At 38.1% G+C, this 11175-nt stretch overlaps 1 long non-coding RNA gene across 1 annotated transcript; it reads right to left on the reverse strand.

Annotated features, from left to right (window-relative positions):
* Nucleotides 1–238: 238 nt before the first annotated feature.
* LOC127945105 (uncharacterized) lies at nucleotides 239–3805 on the reverse strand. The gene is made up of 4 exons (XR_008150518.1): nucleotides 3653–3805; nucleotides 2701–2772; nucleotides 1997–2071; nucleotides 239–393 (listed from the first exon to the last, which is right to left on the reverse strand). It is a non-coding gene; the product is annotated as an uncharacterized LOC127945105 (long non-coding RNA).
* Nucleotides 3806–11175: the final 7370 nt, after the last annotated feature.

The raw sequence follows: 11175 nt of genomic DNA on the forward strand, positions 1-11175 counted from the left end.
AAAACTTGTTGAAGGTCCTGGCAAGGCATCACCAGATGAGCTGCTGCTTTCAGGAGTCTGACCTGCAAAACACAAAAATTATTATAATCATAATGTAAAAAATTTATATTTCCAACTTTTTAGATGATTTATGGTTACAATGGGCACTGGTTATATTCTGTATTGTGAAACATGACTTACACCTCAGTTTCAAAGCAGCAAGGACTTTGCGGGCTTGAACTGGCCTCAATGCTGACAGCAAATCAGCTTCTTCAATAAACCTAAAGTCATCCCTTGTCTCCACACCAAGAGACTGCAAGGTATCTTCTAAAATATGTTTGGTCACCTCTGGAAGGTCAGGCAAGATGTCAGTGATGGTGGTGTGTAGAAATGTCCTTTCTGAGTCAGTCATTTCTGGAATCAAGTAAGCAGTAATTAGACTTTCAGTGAACACTGTACACATAAGTGGAGCTGTATTTTTTTTTTAAGTAAACAATGTGTTTGACAATTTTAAGTATTGTCTGCACATCTAATAGTAAAATAAAAACTCATTACTCAAAACTCATATTTTCATACTTTTAAAGTTGTATGTATTGCTGCCTAACGATCGCGAATAATCGTTTGCAGAATAAAAGTTTTTGTTTACATAATATATGTGGGTGTACTGTATATAATACTTATGTATATATAAATACACACCCACATACATGTATAATTTTAAGAAAAAAAAATGTAAATTATAAATATTTATATATAATATTAATTATATATAAATATAAACATGTATATACACATGCAACTGTGTGTGTGTGTGTGTGTGCGCGTGTGTGTGTGTGTGTGTGTGTGTGTACTTATATATAATTATTATACACACTACACCCACATATATTATGTTAACAAAAACTTTTATTCTCCTCTATTTCAACAACACGCTGTGTTTCAGTGGAATGACTTGATGGCCATTAACAAAGTAAGTTGGTAATGGATAAAAATCTACCAAGTCATTAATGTTAAGACAATGCAACCTGGTGATCTGTTTTGTCACAGAGTACAGATGGTATTCAGAATGATAGTCAGCTTTATGTATTTCCATCACAAATTACACAGTGGCATCATTTTGAATTAAAATAATGAGAAGTTCTCCAAATTCAATGGTCTCATTATTTTCTGACACAAGGAAATTACCCTTTTCATATGATGTACCTTTATGCACTATGTTTGTGGATAGACAAGTATTAATTTCTGAAAAGCTAAACTCTCTGACTGCATGTTTAATTGCATCACTGTAAAGGCTGGGGTAAAATGTGCAACTGTCTTTGACTTGCAGAAGCTGACTGCATCCTGGTCCAGCTAAAAGATATGCCTGAAACATTTGATGTCTTTCAGATAGGGTTAAGCAGATGTTTTTGAAGTTTTTTAAATGCCTAGCACATCTCTTAAAGTAGCTGTGTTTACTTTCAAAACGCATCGTCCACAGTCTAATCAGGGGGCCAAATTGTAAAAATAGTGCAGGATAGTGGCGCAAGAAGTGGTGTTTAGGTTTTAGTGGACTCTCAGGAAATAAAGACTTTCTTGATTCCAAATATTCTTGGATTAGAATGTCAAGATAGGCTACCTGTGCTGATGAAATCTTCTGTGCACAAATCAAATCAACAACATCTTTAAGCTGGAGAGTTAACTGCCACACATCATCTTCTGGATTTTGCACTTTTTCACCTATTAACACTGGAAGCAATCTCAAAAAATTCCAGTTCTGGATGGCTTGCCCTGAAAGCTTGGCCAGACCAGAGTTGACAGCACATGGCTTTGTGAGAGCATCAGCTCCTTTGTACTTAAACTGCTTGATGCGCCGGTTCAAAGTTGAATATGTAAACCATTGCTTTTGTTTAATGAAATACTTCAAGTACAATGCAACATCATAGGATAACACACCCTCAAATATATCATGGCCTAAACACGGTGGGAGAGCAGGATGGCAAACATGAAAAGATTTTAGAGTATTAAAATCTGAGTTTACCTTTATGCCTTTATAGTCCTGAATGTCTTCAGTTTGTAGATCACAAACAGCAGAATCGTAACTGTCAGGGGTACGCTGTGGACCACAAACATTGGGGTCATCATTTTGAAACTCATTTCGGGTTATTTCGCAGTACCTGCAAAAGTACTGAGAACGACTGAAATTTTCTGTAAACCCCCCTATGCTGTGCGAACCCAAATTGTCACCGGCAATACAAAACAAGCCTCCTTTGATCATTTTACCATCTACAGTTATTCCGTTTTCTTCCAAATCTTTTAAATCCTGTAGTAACTCAGAGAAAACTTTAGCATATCCAAACTGTTTTAAGTCATTCTCTACACACAGTAAGACAAGGGACATGTGATCAGTATTGTATCGCAGATAAGCAGGTAAATTAGCCACAGATAGATAAACTGCTAAAACTTTGTGCTTTTTTTTTTAGCAGAGCCAAGGGGATTGACAATTTCAAAAGCATCCTGGTAAAGAATTAGTTTCAGGCATTCTGGGTTTTCAGTGAAAAACTGGTTGGACTTTAAGCTTTTGCCATCACTTATGTCACTGAAAACATCTGATTCTGTTGCACAAGGCGTTTGTGACATTGAATTCTTCCAGAATTCTGACTGCAGTAAGCTACTTAATGTTTGCTTTACCGGTATGTAGTATGCAAACCTTTGTGTCATATTTTCATCATTTCCTAAGCTTACCTTTTTAGGCTCTATGTACTTGAACATTTGCTTGAATGCCTGCGCTCTTGAAAATGCTGTTCTCAGTGGTCCCTGATGACAGAAAGAGAACAAATCTGAATTTTTTACACAATCACAAACTTTAGTGACAATATCCTCTGTTAGACACATATCATTTTGTAAAAGTGACCGTATTTCACTTAAAGTGTAATCCTGTCCTAGATCATGCACATTTTGCATCTCTTCAACAATTGTTTGTATTGTTGAAGCTGGAAGGAGGAGCTGCCCTTGCAATTTTAGGTTAAGTAAACAAACATTCCTAAGAAATGACTCTTTAAAATTATGTGGCAGTTCAACATTGTCACTCGTTTCATCATTTGAGGTCTGGGAAACATCATTACATGCAATGACAGCAGAAGACTGAGAAAATATTTCTGTAAGTGTCACTTATGCTATCCACCAAACATGATCTATGCTGTCTGGACATATGAGCAGTAAACGTTGATTTCACAGTGAACGTTTTTTTACAACCCTTTACTGGACATGCCAAAGCTTGCCCCTCAACTATATGTGTGTATAGTTTTAAGTGGCATTTGAGTTCCTTAACTGTGTGAAATTGTCGATCACACAATGAAATGGAACATTTTAAATCTGTAACAGCAGCTGTAACAACGGGTGCAGACTCATTGTGATACCGATAGAAATGAGCTTTAAAAGCTGCATAACTACAAAATGTCCGTTTGCAGTTAGCGCCAAGACATTTGAAAAAACAGCGGGGTTCGTTTCTATGAACTCTACAGTGCAGCACATAACCCCTCAACGTCTCCAGCGTCTTGCTGCAAAAACGACAAGTAATCATTTTTAAGCAATAGACCCCCCTGACGCATCCTTATTATGACTGCAAAATAGCCTTGATTGCAATCATTGTGTAATACTGTCTTTTAAATTTTACGAAAACAAGCTGTTAATTTACCACTGACTGCAACAAAGTTCACGTGTACACGTGTCAGCATTCACCAACATGGAATGCACTGGGGCGATCGCGCTTGCTATGACCCTTGACCTTCGTTAAAATCCAAGGAGCAATCTTCCGATCTCTCTAGGTGTGTTCGACTTCATGCGGCGCCGCAAGAACTGACAGCCGGATGACGTCAAAGTACTGCGAGAGCGAGTCGAAATTAGACTTCTCCGTAAGGTTATCGAATCGCTCTCGCGGTACTCTGATGTCATCCTGTCGCCGCAGGAAGTTTGACCTTTTGCGAGGAGACGTCACATTTACTACTGCAGGCGAGAGTAGGCAGCCGCAATGGGAAGGAGTGGAAAAGATGCAGGCAAACTAGACACTCCCTGAATCTCGCATTATCGCTGTGTTGACTACAGACATCAGTAATAGAAGAGATCACGTTCGCGTATTTTATCGCGGATTAAATCGATGCAACTGAAATACCAACAATGCATTTACATTTACATTAAGATGTTTATAAGGAGATTCAACAAGGTGAAATGTGTGGAAACAGCTCACAGTACAAATAATTCAACACCAATACAAAAGTTTAAAGGAATTCATTAAAAATATAAATGTAAAAAGTCAAGAACAAAAAATATAAATTTTTTGCTAATCTCAAACAAGCCTATTGGTGAAGTGTCCGACTTAAAGCCCTTTTTCACTCCTCCCCAGTGCAGCCGTCTGCTCTAGTCTAAATTTCAGGCGAGGCAAGGTGCATCTCAAACAAGCTTAGAATAGAAATGTAGAATTGTGAAATCATCTCCTAAATTTGTTATTTTTTAAACGAACTGAAAATGTATATGAATTCTTAAAAAAAATTGAAAGGTCCTAAAGCACAAAAAATATATGATACCCTAAAGCACTTCACAACTGTGAACAATGACTGAATGCTCCCCTTATTTCATGTTATAATCTTTATATTTATTTATTTATTTATTATTTTATTTTTGTTACTAAGTCTACATGTTCCTGTCTGTATTAAGTGCTCCCTCAGGCTATATCTTTTCTGTATCCTATTTTGAAGAAACACATTTTATGCAGCCATGTTTGTTTGTAAATCTTTATATTTTAAATAAATAAAATTAGTTTCTTCTTTAATAAAGCCATTACAGAAGTGACTTAACTGTAATTCATCGACTAGCCGCTTGAGGCTGGCTCAAAAAGGAAGTCAATTCCCATATACCTCCATGTTAAAATGCCCATCTTTACAGTAGAAAATATGTTTACAGCCTGATACAGCCTGGTGCTATTTTTTCCCGTCATGACAACTGTGAGGGTGAATTGTTTTGTAACTCATCCGTTTCATTTATATTAAGTTTTAGATAGAGCTCTGTATAATTAAGGGCGCGGCCAATTAAGGGACAAGTGAACTGCCACTGCTAGAATTCGAGCTTTTAGTAGAGCTGAAGATCTTTGCCCGAACCCGACGGGACCCGTCGGGACCCGACGGGCTCGGGCGGGTTCGGGCTTCATTTCTAACATTTTACACGGGCTCGGAGCGGGTTCGGGCTTGCGCTCCGGCTTTGTGAGGTAAATGAGCGGTCAAGTTCAATGCTGCTGGATGCACTATCAGTATAGCGCAGGATCGCGCTGAATTCATTTACAGTGGATTTAATGATTTTCCTCATCAAAAACATGTAGCCTAATCTTGGTGAGTAGGTTTTTCAATGTATAACTAAATATGAATCGAGTCTTAAATACATAATTTAGTCAGAGGATAAACTAATGTTGGCAGTAATGGAGAGAAGTGCCGACGCAAATCCCGCGGAGCCTTTCTCTTAATTTCGTTATTGCCAAATACCCATCTTACTTCAGAATGTATTATCTTAATTTAATTCGTTAAGAAATATTAATTTTATTGGCATATTTATAGTGTATTGCATAAGCCTATTTAGAATGAGATGTTACAATGTTACAGATTACTTATTTCTTTGTTTCAACTTCCAAGTGGCGTGTAGATTATTAGTCATGAATAAATAATGTTAAAACCTGTGTAAATTTCTCATTCTTGACAAAAGCTGTGTGTGTGCGCACATTTAAATAATGTCGGGCTGTAAACGGGTTCGGGCTTTTAAAAAGCTGTCAATCTAAATGTACATTCGGGTTCGGGCTGCATTCTGTCGGGCTCCGGACATTTCGGGCCTAACTTTTAAGGCCCGATTACAGCTCTAGCTTTTAGCAACCAGTCACCTCAACTTCACTAACCTCCCGCCTATTTACTCATTTCGGTTATCCGCGAGTGATACGGATTGCGTCATAACCTGCGACTCTCTGTCGCACAGTAGAGAATTTACCGTATGGACAGGAGGAGAAGTGTACGTAGAATATGTCGTACTGGCATTAAATTTTAAAATAAATGCTATGCAAAATGAAAAAATAATGCATCAAAATACTTACCAAAATGTGCTCCTGTTCACGCTCGCCGTCTCTGCAAGATTCGGTGGGTGATTTAGATTTCTCTTGGCACAGCTATTAGAAGACTTACAATTGTCAGACAGGTTGCTCACGTCACATCTACGTCATCAAGCTCGATTTGAGTCTGCGCAGTACGCTCGACCGTGCTTCTTACTTCACTTGTCTCCGTTGAATCCAATGGGGTCGCTGTCTCCATTTCTTTTACTGTTTATGGCACCGCATACTTTAAGCTTCAAAAATGCTCTTCACAAACCAATGGGTGACGTCACGGACACTACGTCCATATTTTGTACAGTCTATGGTTAAAATAAGCGCGATAATCCGAATGCTTAGTGGATGAGGCCAAGCTCCAGGGATACACACAAAGCTCATATTTTGACATTTAAACACGGATGTTTATTTACATGAAAATTTTACACAGGCATCATTAATGAAATTATTCTGTAAATGAATAAAACATTTTTTTATTTGATTTACAATTGATTAAGAATGAAATAAAATTGTTAAAAATACTTATCAATAATTATTATACTTAATAACCCTTAAACTGTTTATGTGGAAATGGAATACATAACTACAGTAGGATGAATGCAATTCCATAACCAGCTAGGCTGTGTTCCAAAGCTTAGGCAGCTGACTTCGGAGGCATGAAGGCAGCTCCGGTCTACTTAATTCATAATACAAAACTATTTTTTAATCCTTCATATTAACAATATTTTTGCTGTTATTGAACATTATCTGTAAATTATAGAATTAATAAAATGTAACATGTTTCCCTTTTTTGCTGCATTAGACTCCTTTTTATATTACAGTTTTTCTCTGTTTAAATTGCACTTATATTTAAATGTGCAAATAAATATAGTTGTTTTAACATATCCTTACTGTAAAATTGATGGTTCACTGTTTTACAACAGTATTTTTTGAAATTGCAAAATATGAGTGTTAATGTAACAAAATGTCATTGTTTTTTGGTTTACAAAATTTTGATGTCATGAATTCACACAATTTTTCAGTTAATTTCACTGACATTTTTTACAGTGTATGATATTGCTCAGCTTTGTTTTAAAAGAGTTATCTTATTATCTTATTAAGAATATCTGTTATTGGCCATAACTTACGGGGGAAATAGCACAGACACTAGACATGGATTAAGCTTTCATGAGTGTCTTTCATGAGTTTCATGATCTGTCAACCACCCGCATTTACACACAACATCAAACAGAGAATACTTGAAAGGCTACACTTTAGAATGTACACATATGCTAGAATACACGTTGTCATGCCCAGCTTTGTTGTGCTGGGTGTGCTCACTCCACCATGGACAGAATATGTTTGGGCCATGTCTCTTCCCCCAATCTGAAGGGGGAGCTATCTGTTTTCGGTCTATCTGAGAGTAGCTGATTGGCGGGACTGTTTAAAAACATCTACTGCCAGTTTTTCTGGGGCTGCTCTGGGCTGCGTGTCTCTTCTTTTCTCTGGCCTCCAGGCTGGTGCAGCACCATCCAACTTCTTTTTGCCTTTTTGCATTACACGTAGTTTACACTTTACTGATCTGCACTACAGTTTTGATTAGCTTTCAATAGCTTCTCAATTACTGACTTAACACATTTATTGATTCAAATTATAATTTCATTGTATAATTTAATGTTTTAATATTTATTTTGGATTTAAAGGTACAATTTGTAAAATATTTTCAGTAAAATATCCAAAAACCACTAGGCTAGTGTTATAGATTTTGTCCAGCTGATTACTAACAATATCTCTAATGTTTTTAACTACTTATAAATCATTAAAAAATTTCCCCATTCTAAACAGTGACACGGGGCAGTTCAGTCACCTGTCAATGATGTTAGTTACCCTTTGTTACCGCCTTTACTGATGTAGAAACCGCGTGACAACAGTGTCGTGGACAAATGCGGAAGTAGCTTCGCAACAAACTTCAACTAGAAAGAGATGCCAATCTCACTAGTAGTTTTGATTTGTATCTTTACAGAAAACGTATGCTATTATAACGATCAACAAGATTAGTTTTATGGGGTATACATGCCAAATGCAGGACATCGTGTCTCTAGACCCGCACAAGGACGTGTCTGATCCATAGTCTGCTAGCATCTTTGCATTGACTTTGTATGTAATCTACTTGCGCAAATCGTTGAACTCGCGTTAAATCCATGATTTATCTTTCATTCTGATTGATGGCAGTCAGCGGTTGGGTAGAAGACAACAAATCCCATCATTCCACGCTCCATCTCAGCGTCATCAAATCACATGATTGTTATTGTTTTGGTAGTGCACCCTCTAGTAGCAGGTCCTACAACCTGTACCTTTAACTTAAAAAGCTGTGTGGACTTCCCTATGTCATTGCTATTGTAAGCCAAGAAGTCGTGACATATGGGGGCTCGTCCGGCCATTTGGATCCCGTAATATAAGTAGACAACTATTATTCGCAATATTGTGTAGGCATAGTTGCGTGGGTAGTGCTACGTCATTGGTTCACATTTTTGTGGATGAACCATACCGGTTATCAGCTGATGGTAGTAATCTAATCAGTTGGCACGCGTTGTGTTTGTTTGTTGGGGAGTTCAGCATCGAGTGTTCAGTTAATGAATTGAATGTTACTTTAGTATTTTGATGGCTAATTTTTTTTTTTTTTTTTTTTGGTTGTGGAAGAAATTGGGAGTATTTGCGCAGATTAGAGCAATTTGACTAAACATATTTTGTTTGTTTAGTTTGAGTAGCAAAGTGTGTTTGTAGGGCTACTTATGTTGGAGGATGGCATTTTACGGAGCCAGTGTTATCCCCAATTAGTGCACTTTGATGCCGGTTTAGGTTGCTGGTCACTGAAGTCCGAACGAGGGCCCTGACGTGGAGCACCGTCTGAATTGACTTGTGTCGGGACTGAGCGGCAACCTCTCGCTCTCTCTAGTGAAGCCAATAAGGAAGTGACTAAAACTGCAATTCATTGACTGGCCGCTTGAGGCTGCTCTATTTCACATAGAGCAGCTGTTACTACACAGAGCCGTTGTTAACTGAGAAGATGCGCCAAAAAACGCTGAAAATGAAGTGGATTTGCGCATCTTCTCTATTAACAACGGCTCTGTGTAGTAACAGCTGCTCTATGTGAAATCATGCACCTGATGGAATTAACTGCTGATTAGAGAACCGGCTTTACTGACGAGATGCGCATAACGATCGGCCGATCGTGATCGGAGCACCCCTAGTGTTTATATGTACACTTAGCCTGGTGTGATTGTTGAGTGATGACTTGTAATTTAAGTTTTGATAATGGGTACACTTGAGGCATTTTTGGCTGCTCCTTCAGTGGCCTTGCTTGCAGTGTTGAATATTAAACAATTGCATAGTGGGGTCAAGCACTATAAAATTGATGTAACATTGCTGAGGGGAGCTAAAAAGCATGACCTGCTTGACTTCATTCGTGAGTGTTTGGTTGATAAGAACGTGTTACCTGATGAGAAATTGCCGAAGCGATGTAGTCAGGGAGTGTCGGATTCAGATAGTGAGCTTACTTTAGATAGTGAGCCCACTCTGAGTTTGATGGTAGGCCCACAGCTAAAATCCAGTGTATTAACATTTGAATAGCAAGTCAAATTGTTAAAACTGCAACATGATTTGCAAGTGGAACAAAAGACGTTGGAATTGGAATAACAAGAATTAGCAAGGAAAAAATTAGATGAAGAATTAGCTCAAAGAAGGCTTGATTCCTTGTCTGTTTTCAGATACTCCAACCTGCACTTTAATCGAACATGACATAGAAGTCAGTGATGCAAAGCCATCAAAATCCATCAGAGGTTTTACCGTACTGGTCCTGATAAGCGTAAAAGTCTAGATGATAGTGTCCAATATCTTCTGGAAAATGGTCTTGCTATATAGTCGTACTCAAGCTGGGCTTCCCCCTGTTTGTTAGTTAAAAAACCTGATCATACGTACAGATTTTGCTCGGATTACAGAAAAGTCAATTGTGTAACACAACCAGACTCCTATCTCGGGCTGGGCGATATGGAGCAAAAAATATATCTTGATATATTTTGCTATATCTTGATATACGATATATATCTTTACAGAAAAAAAAAAACCCTCCAAAAACTACTGCAAAAACAAATATGCCAAATACCATAGTCTTTTTTTATTGAAGTGCAAAGTGTAGGGTTGGGTATCAATTGGGTTTTATTCGATACCGGGGCCATTTCGATACTTTTAAAACGAACCAAAATCAAGGAGGCATGGGGCAAGCACAGCGCAGAGAAGGCAAACAAACAAAGTGGCGGAATCAGAATTAAATATAAACAATATATCGATATATACTTATATATAATATATACTTAAATATAATCCTTATCGTGTTGAAAAAAATATCTCTATATATTTTAAATATTGAGATATCGCCCACCCCTACTCGTATCCACTGCCTAGGATAAAAGATTGTGTGGATTAAGTCGGTGCGGCTCATTATGTGAGCAAATTTAACTTGTTAAAATGTTATTACCAGGTGCCTCTTACTCCTTGGGCACCAGAGATCTCTGCCTTTATTACGCCATCGGGACTCTACTCTACTCTTGCTCAATGCCACCTCCAGTTTCCAGCGGCTCATGAATCGAGTCGTTGCGGGACTGGATGGGTGCACTGTGTATATTGATGATGTGGTCTGTTATTCAGACAACTGGACAGTCCACCTTGCCCGCATCTGTTCATTATGTGAACTTAACAAAGTGTGAGTTTTGCTCAGGCTACAGTGGTGTATCTTGGAAAGGTGGTCGGCCAGGGGAATGTTCGGCCAGTGAGAGCGAAGGTTTTGGCCATTGATAAATTCCTACGTCCAGCTACTAAGAAAGAATTGATGCACTTCCTTGGTATGATAGGGTATTACAAGAATTTTTGCTTTAATTTTTCATCTGTCATTGCCCCACGTTCTTCTTCAAAAGGATGATAATGGAATAGATAGACCAGTTCCCTTTTTTTCTCGGAAATTCTCAGGGGAATTGGTTTGGCTAGATGGGGGTGGGTGGGGGGTGTGAGTTTTGTCATTTCCAGTGATGGCTGTTGTATTAAAGGTGATG

The sequence above is a fragment of the Carassius gibelio genome, chromosome A23, assembly GCF_023724105.1.
Source record: "Carassius gibelio isolate Cgi1373 ecotype wild population from Czech Republic chromosome A23, carGib1.2-hapl.c, whole genome shotgun sequence".
Lineage (NCBI taxonomy): Eukaryota > Metazoa > Chordata > Actinopteri > Cypriniformes > Cyprinidae > Carassius > Carassius gibelio.